Raw genomic sequence first — 10601 nt, 5'->3', positions numbered from 1 at the left:
TAATTAGTTTGAGTTAACTAACAAAAGATAGAGTTATCTTTCTAACCGTCGGAGCGATTGCAACATTCGACTTCCATACAAAGGAAAAATTATTAGGTCCGGACATCTGACATAGCTCTACATCCGGACGTCAATAATATGTCGCCACGTGCTCTTACTCTTTACCGCGCGACTCGATGACCCGAACCCGGTATTGCTATGTATTTGTTGATTTGTGTATTGCTAGGTATTGATGGGTATTGCTCGGTATTGGTCGGCAATAATGATAAATACCATTCCGTTAAGTCCAATACCTAGCAATACCCCGATTTTGCTAGGTATTGCTCGGTTTTGCTAGGTATTGGTCTTTAAAAAGCAATATTTCTCATTATTGTCAAGCAATACCTAGCAATACCTAGTAATTCCCAAACAGAGCAATACCGAGTTTCGTTCTGGGTCGAGTCGTCGGGCCGCACGGTAAAAAATAAGAGCACTTGGCGACATATTATTGGCATCCGGATATAGAGCTACGTCAGGTGTCCGAACCTAATAATTTTTCCATACAAAGGGAGTTCTCGGGTTGCTAACAAATCCAACAGGAAAGTTGGAGTCCAAGTAGTTACCAAAGCTTCAAATTTAGACTTCGTTTAAGATATCTTTCTTAATGTTTTTTAAAACAACTTTTTACTATAAAATTTTCAAGTTCAATTAATTATTGTACTAAACAGCTGCTTTAAAAAAACTATCACTAAAGAATCCTTAGTTGTGCATTTTAAGAATATGGTAGAGCACTCGTTGGGTTTAATATAGAAACAAGATAAAGTAGAGAAATTCTCCATGCAAGTAAATACTTAGTTAATATTTTATTTGGGAAGCTTTACAAAAAATTAATAGGTCAATTAAGTATAAAAGGTGAGTGATATTGAGACATTCATTGCAAAGTTTCTCAAATATATAGGAGAGGTAATCCATGAAATGCAAAAGTTTCTCAATGAACTCTTCCCATTAGAAAGTTACTTAGCCTTAGGTTTCTTTTGAGACGGCTTTCTTACTACTTGAGGCAACGTTTTAGTACAAAAAATAAAATTTTTGTACAAAAAAACTACTTTAAGAAGCAGTGAGAAACCCGTTCCAAATGAAGCTTTAGCTAGGCCTTTAGATGGTCAAAAAAGCTTGGATAAAGGAAAGGCAAGAAAACTGCTCATTGTTAACAATACCTTCAACTATCAAGGCTTGGTCATCATGAAGAGTCTAAAAAAGAGTGGGTTTTGAGTTGGTTGTCTTTGATCTTTTGAATTTCCCCATTAATATTAGTGAAGGGATAACAAATAGGATCTCATTGAATATACTTGATCCAAATAGTATTGGCGATGGTATTGAAGTTGTTGCATTTCAGGCAAAAGTTCTTGAATATGAATCTATGAGGATTAGAGCCATGAATATCAATGAATTTCATGTTAGGTGAGTGATCAGATCAAAGGAGAGGACATTATTGCAAGAGATTGGGAATTGTTCAATCTAGCTAGAATTGGCAAAGCCCATACCAGTTTAATTTTAATGGGATTGTGAGGTTGGTCATTGTACCAAATATAAGAAAGCTTGATTGATGGAAATTGAGAAAGATTAGTAGCAAAATCAGGCATTAAAAGTAGAAACTTTGCATAATTGGTTAGGATTGACAAGAAGTTTATAATTAGAAATATCCAAGTCCTAAATCTTGTTATTGTTAGGTCCCAAATATTGGATGAGGAAAATAAAAATAAAAACACAAATTTTTAAAATAAAAAATTTTTAAAAAACAAAGTTCTAAATGAGAAAAATAGACGGTTGTGTTAGATAGTCGACAGCCAGCGTAAAACTTGTTCAATAATCATGACATGAATCTTTTAGTCATTGTGTTATTGCTAGGGTGTTCTCTGGAAGCAACACGTTGTATGGCATGAATACAACGACAAGTGTGGTGCCCTGATGTAGTGTTAAATAGGTAAGGGTTCTCACATCATGGATGGATGTGGATAAAGAAGTCAGTTCATGAAACTAAAATTATGATATGAACTTAAAATATAGGTACCCTTATAGGTAAATTAATAAAACTAATAGATATTATAATTCATAGAAAAATAAATATTCTATGCATTCTGGACATTAAATAAGTTGGAGAAAAGGCTAAAGGGAATGATAGTTTATGATTTAAGGTAAGAGTTGTACTAGAAATGATGTATTGTGATTATAGATAAGAGTTTTAAAAATAATATTGTAAAAACTAATATAATTGGATATAGAATTATAGTTTTTAAGATTATTGTTGATACTAAGATTATTGATAGCATAAATGCTTATGCTCCTCAAGTATGTTTGAATATGAGTTCAAAATTAAAATTTTGGAATGACTTAAAAAAAAATTAATACAAAAGATATCTTTTGAAGAAAAAAAATTTATTGGAAGAGATTTAAATGGATATGTTGATTGAGAGGTAGATGATTTTAAAAGTATTTATGGTGGCTATGGGCTTGGAGCGATTAATGAAGGTGATAAGATCATATTAGATTTTTATTTAGCTTCTGATTTGTAATTGTTAAAACATTTTTAAAGAAAATATATGAGCATCTCATTACTTATAAGAATTGATATAATAATACTCAGATTGATTATTTTCTTATAAAAAAAATAGATTATCTAGATTGTGAAGACTATAAAGTTATTCCAAGTAAAAGTTTATCTACACAATATTATTTTTTTTAGTTTTAGACTTTAAGATGAAAGGGCAAAAAATAACAAATAAAACAAAACGTTGTTCTAGGATTAAATAAGGGCATTTAAAGAATATTAATAAAAATATTTTTGAGAATAAGATACTAGATCTTAATATTTTTGTTGTGCATGAGAAAGATAATGTTATGTGAGAAAAAGTAGTTTGTGATATTAAGCATATTACAAAAGATGTGTTTGGATTATCAAATGAAAAAACTTTTAATAGTAAAAATAATTGGTTGTGGAATCAAAACGTTTAAGAAAAGATAAAAAATAAGAAGATTTATTATCAAAATTGGTTTAGATATAAAAATCTTATAATTGTGAAAGATATAAAGAGGTCCGTAAAGAGTCTAAGCAAGTAATATGTGATGCAAATATTTTAGCTTTTAATGATTTATATAATATATTATATACTAAGGAGGGTGAAAGATATATGTATAAGTTAATTAAACAAAAATATGATAGTAACGATTTAGTTCAAGTTAAGTGTATTAAGAATAAATATCAAAAAGTTCTTTTATTAAAAAAAGATATTCATCAAAGGTGGATGACATATTTTTATAAACTCTTCAATGAAGATTATGAGAATATGATTGACTTTAGTGATCTTAGAATCCTAATTGAAAATAAAGATTTTTTGTTTTTATCGGCATATTATTAGAACCGAAGTTAGAGAGGCTTTAAAAAAATGAAACGTGGAAAAGTTGTTGGACCTGATGATATCCCACTAGAGGTGTGGAAATGCTTAGGAGAAGAAGGAATTTCTTAGCTTACTAAAATTTTTAATATTATTTTTAAGACTAAAAAGATGACAGAAAAGTGGAGAATGAGTGTGTTAATTCCTATTTTTAAGAATAAATGAGATGCACAAAATTACGTGAATTATAAAGAAATTAAGTTAATGGGTCATACCTTAAAACTATGGGAGATAGTTATGGAGCATAGGTTGTGGCGTGATAATAACATTTCTCATAATCAATTTGGATTCATGTCGTGTAGGTCTACTATGGAAGCTATATATTTATTGAGAGGTTTGATGGAGAAGTATAGAGAGAATATGGAGGATCTACATATGATATTTATTGATTTAGAGAAAGCATATGATAAAGTTCCAAGAGAAGTATTGTGGAGAGTTCTAGAAAAAAAAAAAAAGAGGGTTAATAATGCTTATATTCAAGTCATTAAAGATATGTATGCTAGAGTTATTACTTATGTCCAGACACAAGATGGGTTGGCTAAGTATTTTCCTATTTTAGTTGGATTACATCAAGGATCATCCTTAAGCCCATATCTTTTTGCTTTAGTCATAAATGTTCTCACTAGACATTTGCAAGATGTTGTACCCTGGTGTATTCTTTTTGCTGATGATATTCTTCCTGTTGGTAAAACTAGAGAGTGAGTTGAAGGTAAACTTGAATTATGGATGTCAACCTTAGAGTCTAAAGGCTTTCATTTGAATAGATCTAAAACTGAATATTTGGAGTGTAATTTTAGTAATAATAGATCTAGTTTGGGGATTGTAACTTTGGGTGATCAAGTCATTAATAAGAACGCACATTTTAGATATATTAGATCAATTGTTCAGAGTGATGGTGAAATAGATGGGGGTATTATTAATAGAATTCAAGTTGGATGGTTGAAGTGGAGGAATGAATCAGGCTTGTTGTGTGATAGAAAAGTTTCGCTCAAACTTAAGGAGAAATTATATAAGATGGTGCTTAGACCTACAATGCTTTATGGTGCATAATATTGACCATTAAAAGAGAAAAATAATGTTAAATTAAGTGTTGCAGAGATGAGGATTCTTAGGTGACTGAGGAGCATTACTCTTAGAGATAGGATATGAAATGAGCATATACGTTAAAAGGTTGAAGTACCTCCCGTGGAAGATAAAATTAGAGAGAGTTGCCTTAAATGATTTGGTCACATAAAACGGTAGTCTTTCAATGACCCGATTAGGAAAGTAGATGTATTAAATTTGACTTATGTTAAAAAAGGTAGAGATAGACCTAAAAAGACTTGGTTAAAAAAATTTAGAAATGACCTTTCTTTATTATATTTAAATGAAAATTTAATTTTTATCATGGCACAATGGAGGAAAAGGATTCATGTACCCAATCCCACAGTGCGATAAAGGCTTGATATAGTTATTGTTGTTGTATGAATATCCAAGCCCTATGGATGTTACCAATTTCTAAAATACCCACAGTAGATATTCCTTTAAGAGTGAGAGTTAGCATCATAACCCATAATAAGGAAGATGAATCTCATAATAGTGGGCATCATAACCTATGACTAAACTTGTCATCGACAAGGATGGGCATGTTGGAGACTTTCATGGCATTCCATTTTATCTAAATTCTTTTGCAATTAAATAGGGAGAAATGGGTACAAATCTCTATTTAGTAGCTGTTATGAGATCTTAAGAAATTGATTATATAGAGATTTGTAAGGTTGGTTTTGGTTTGATTGTGCTTGGTGTATGTTTGTACCTAAAATGTTAGTGCACATCAAAAATATATGAAATAATAACAAGTAGGAGAAACTAAGTAAACTCAATTAAGATTTCTAATCATCAAAACAAAAGCTTAGGCTCCTAAATTGTAATAATCTTTTTCTTTTTATGATGACAAATATTGTTAGTTGAATTAAAAGTAAATTTTATTTTTCTCCTAAACTCTCCCCCTTACTAAGTGATAGCTTAAAAAATATGGAGAATAATTAAATTTTTATTTATTTATTTATTGTAAATGGATAAGCACAATAAATACTGAATGCAAGAACAATTTCACTAATGATGAAAACAGAACGTACACATCAATAACTTCCTACTCCCCCTTTTAACATCACCAAAAAGAGATCTAAAAACTAACATATACACAAAATAACATAATAAAGCAAATTCAATAAAAAAAAAACAAATAAGAAGAGAAAAATAGCATACAATGATATACACTACTCATAAGAGGAACCTTGATTAGGTGGAGGTGGTAGCTGGAAATAACTATGGATCCTGGTAAATTAATCACCAAACCAGATCATATCGGCCTCGTATTGCTGCCGTTGTTGTTGAATTTATCAAAGTGTGCCTCTAATCAATTGAATCTCTCAATCAACATCTCATAGTAATGTGGCAGAAATACAGGTGCAAGTGCTGGTGTTGGTGCTTGAGCAAGTGCCTCTGCCAATACACCTTCCTCTTGTTTGGAGTCTGATACATAACGTCCCGCTCGATGTCTATCACTATAGAGTAGGTAGGAGCTATCGGAGTAGTAAATCAGGAGGTGATCGGATGGTGCAGGCTATGTCAACCTGTATTTTCTCTCTAGAACATAGGTTATAAGATGTCATAATGCTAGATTTTTCTTGTGATGGGCCTTAGGATCTCTAATGCTGGTAAGATTTTTAATGTAATGGATAATCAAGTCTGCTCCATTGAATGCATTGTACGTCATATTAACGTAGGTGACGATGGATAAAAGAGGATTGAAGTTGACCCTATCACTTGCTTTTGGGGATAATTGTGTTCCTAAGAATGTGTTGAATAATGCATGTGTTTTGGATAATTGTGCACACTAACGGAAGGTGAAAGTTCATGGGTATTTCTAAGGGTGACACTGACTTCGTTCCAATTGTAGTCAACTATAGAGAGGACGGTGTGAGCTTTTTGGCCAGGGGTGGAATGATGTAAGAATTGGTTAAAGTCCTGATAAGTGCTTTCTACAGGGTCTCTATAAACATAGGATTGCAATGCAATGCCCTTGTTGATTTTAAATAGGCAAAAAAAATAAAAAAAGAAGTTAAGAATTGAATGGAAAGGCTAATGTAAGTAGAAACTGAAGTGTAATGCCTATGAACAGATGTATTACCTGAGAGTTTAGAATGTCTTGATTTAGAACTCTAGGAGTGATGGTTGCCGCTTCATAGCAATGATAGGCCTCCTTGTATGTTGCTTCAACGAACAGTCGTTGACAGGTCATCGGGAGGAACCCCCCGCCGTAGCTCTAGCACACTTTTCTCTAGCCATCTTAAATATCGTACAGGATGATTGGTATCGTACTATACGAATATACCAACTTTCAAGTTTTTAAAATATTGCCTAAATATGATTGGTGGCGCTGTTTCTTGATTACAAATGATAGTCTAGTATGAAGTGATGTTCGTACTATACTATTAGTTATATTTCAATATAATATTTTTTTTATTTAAATAAAACATTTTAATTTATTTCTATTTCAATAGATTATACAATGTTGATGCAAAAATAACAAGTGCGAGAAACTAGTAAACTCCACTAATGTTTGTAATCATAAAAACAAAAACTCGGTCTTCCAGATTGCAATAGTTGATGTTGATGGTGTGTATCAACATGTTGATGATAGTGAGCGACATAGTTAGTAAGGCATTGACATCGAGATCAATGACATTTATCAACCTTATAATTAAGTGATGTTTACATTGATGTTATTGGCGATAAAAAAACTACATCATTAGTGGATAAGGACATTTTTATCCATAATATTCATTAATGTTATAGCTGTGACATACGTTGATATTTTTGGTGAAAGCGAGTTATTAAGTGGATGGGTGTTAGCATTTATGTTTATAATGTGCATCAATGTTATTAGTGATGGAGTGCATCAATGTTATTAGAGATAATATGCAATAAAATTGGGGGGGCATCATTAGTTGGGCGATGGAGGTTAGAGATAATAGTTAGACAACAATTGTTAAGAGATTGCAGTTAGATAACGATTGTGGTCGGCCAACTTAAATTAAATGATGGTCGTCAGGCAACAAGACATGGATGATAATGGACAAAAAACTTTAAGTTAATGATGATTGAGCAATAATAAGTGTTCATTGTCATTAAATGTCAGACATAACTCTAGTGTTCCTCAGACCACCAAACTCTTTTCAATTTCTAGTCAAGGTTTAAGACCCCTTTATGTGAATAATGTGAATTTATTTCTAGTTTTTTGTAGTAAAATTTTAATAAATTTAGCTAAAATTCCTAGAAATTCTATTGGGCAACTCTTCTTGATTATTTTGATCATATAATATTCTTTTAATATTAAAGTGCCTTAAGGATCATGAAATTGAGTGAGATTGAGCTCAACCACCCATTTGAGCAATCTCCCAAAATGGTTGGGTGTAACAAGTATGGCCTTGAGTGGATGGTTTGTAACAATGTGAATTGGACGAGCTTGAAAGTATAGTCGCAATCTTCTTGCTGAGCAGATTAGTGACCACGCGAGCTTTTCCATGCTCGGATATCATGGTTCCAACCCCGTAAGTGTTTTGCTTACATAGTACACGGGTTAGTGTTTCCTTCTTTCTTCTTTAACAAGAACAAAGCCGATCGCATCCTCGTCGCCCAAGATATAGTAGCAAGGTTTCTCCTGGTAACAATCTTTGGAGGAGGGGCAGCGACGTAAGAAAGAGTTTCAACTATTGAAATGCCGCTTCATAGTCCTCGTTCCAAGAGAACCACTTTGTGTTCCACAACACTTTAAAGAACGACGAGCATCTTCCACCAAGTTTGGAGATAAAACAACTTAACCCAACGATTCGCCCAATACATTGTTGTACCTCTTTGGGGGTTAGAGGCAATTTCATGTCTAAGATGGCTCCCACTTTGTTAGGGTTGACTTTGACACCTTCTATTGTGAGTTAAAAAAGCTATAAATTTTCATTATCATGCACTAAAAGTACATTTCAATGGGTTTAGATGCATGTTATACCTTTTGAGTGTGACGAATATCTCCTTCAGGACTTTGATGTGTTGGTCAAGCAACTTCCTTTTCACCAAGAGATCATCTATATGGACTTCAATGTTTTTTACCTTTTCTGCTCTTTAAGGATTTTATCCATCATCCTTTGATATGTCGCCCCGCATTTTTTTAATCTGAAGAGCATGACCCTATAGCAATATAATCATTCCGCCGTAATGAAGGCAATCTTTTCGTAGTCACCTAGGTGCATTCAGATCTAATGGTAGCCATAGAAAATGTCTAGAAAATTCATTACTAAGTATCCTACTGCCAAGTCAACTAGGGCGTCAATTCTTTAGACATGCCGAGTTCAAATTCATGAAATCTAAGCACATCTTCCATTTTTTTGTCACCTAGTCTGGGTGCTAAACTTTGCGAATGAAATATGCGGTTCTAAGTTTCTCAACTTCATCAATGATTGGTCCCGCGAGTATGGAGAACATCTTTCTTATTTTTTTGCTTAATGGGGCGAGCATCTTTTTTCACATTAAGTTGATGACATGTGATTTCTTCGTTGATGCTTGGCATCTCTGAAGATGTCCATGCAAATACATCAACGTCGGTCATCAAGGCCTGAATGAGATCTTCTTGATGTTCCTTGCTAAAGGAGGTGTTCATTTTGAGGGTTCAATCTTATTCTCCTTCTACCACTACTACTTCTTCGATTTCTTCAGAGGTTTCCAACACTGGACCCCTTTTTATGTCCAAGTAGAGGAACTCTTCTGAGGTTGTTGCTACCTCGCCAACTTCCTTCAGGTAGTAGGTCCGTGACTGGGTGAGGTCCCCTCTCACAATTATCTCCTTTCCTTCTACCAAGAATTTTACGGCGATGTCGTAAATGGAAACCACTTCCCTGAAGGTGTTTAATAGAGGTATGTTAAATATAACGTTATAGGTTGATGGTGCATTGATTATGATGAAGTATACCATGGCAGTGTATTGGTTATCACCCTCCCCCTAGGTGATTGGCAAGGTGAGTATTGCTTTGGTGTTTTGACGCTCACCGGAGAATACATATAGAGGTCCCATAACAGGGACGACCTGGGAAGCAAACATGTTCATTTTGTTGAAGACGGATTTAAAAATGGTATTGATCGAACTACATGTATATATTGAGATGTTGTCGATCTAGTAATTGGCAATAGGTGCATTGACGATAATCGCATCATTGTGAGGATTTCCTCCGACTAGTTTATCTTTTTAACAAAAAGTGATGGGGACAACATCGGTTATTGCCGCTCAGCAAGGTAATGTTGGGTGGACTTCTCTTGCTTGTGCTTTTTTTTGGAATTTGCATGGAGGTCGTTCCGGCAGGTACCATGCTAGCTATATGTACTGAGCAGGTCCGTATTGGCTTGTTGGCACCGTCTTCCATAGAATTATTCCTTGGCTTTAATTTTGCATTTTCTATTAGTTCTTCCACGGGACCCCGAAGATGGCTACATTCCTTCGTATCGTGGCCATGATCTTTATGGAAGGCACAGAGTCTCAAGGGTTGACGGTGCTTTTCATTGGCGGTGAACGTATGAAGAACTTCTTATTTTGAATGGATTCTACGAGTTTTGTCTTTGATGCCCTCAATGGGGTGCAAGTAGGATGGATGGGAGATTCATGATGAATCTCCTCATGGTAAGGGCGAACGGCCCAAGGAAGTTCCCTTGTTCTGGGTGTTGGCAATTCTATTATCCTTAAGTGTTTTTGTTGAGAAGGGGTCCTCTATAATAAGGGCGTCGGTGGTCATGTGGTCGACTGGTTTGTCTATCCATTCTATCTTTGGGGAGAACTCTATTTCCCTCCCTTCCATAGCGGAGCTCTTCAAGGGCTTTTGGGCACTGGCGAATTGTGTTATGAGCATTCGTTTGAACTAGGAGAATGAGGTGATCACTCCCACTGAAGGTGAGTGAACCACATGAGTGTCCATTTTTTGAGTGTGGCAAAAAAAAAAAGACACTTAAGTGCATCGTCCACAAAGACACTTAAGTGCATCGTCCACATCCAATGGGGAAATCATAAATTCGAATGTAGCCACATGCTTAGAGGGATCAGTCTTGCCCTTATATGCCTCTAAGTGAGGTACTTTGAATTCATGGGGT

This window comes from Dendrobium catenatum, unplaced genomic scaffold (assembly GCF_001605985.2).
Source record: "Dendrobium catenatum unplaced genomic scaffold, ASM160598v2 fragScaff_scaffold_898, whole genome shotgun sequence".
NCBI lineage: Eukaryota > Viridiplantae > Streptophyta > Magnoliopsida > Asparagales > Orchidaceae > Dendrobium > Dendrobium catenatum.
The sequence above is the reverse complement of the archived record's forward strand: the minus strand, read 5'-3'. Positions refer to the sequence as shown.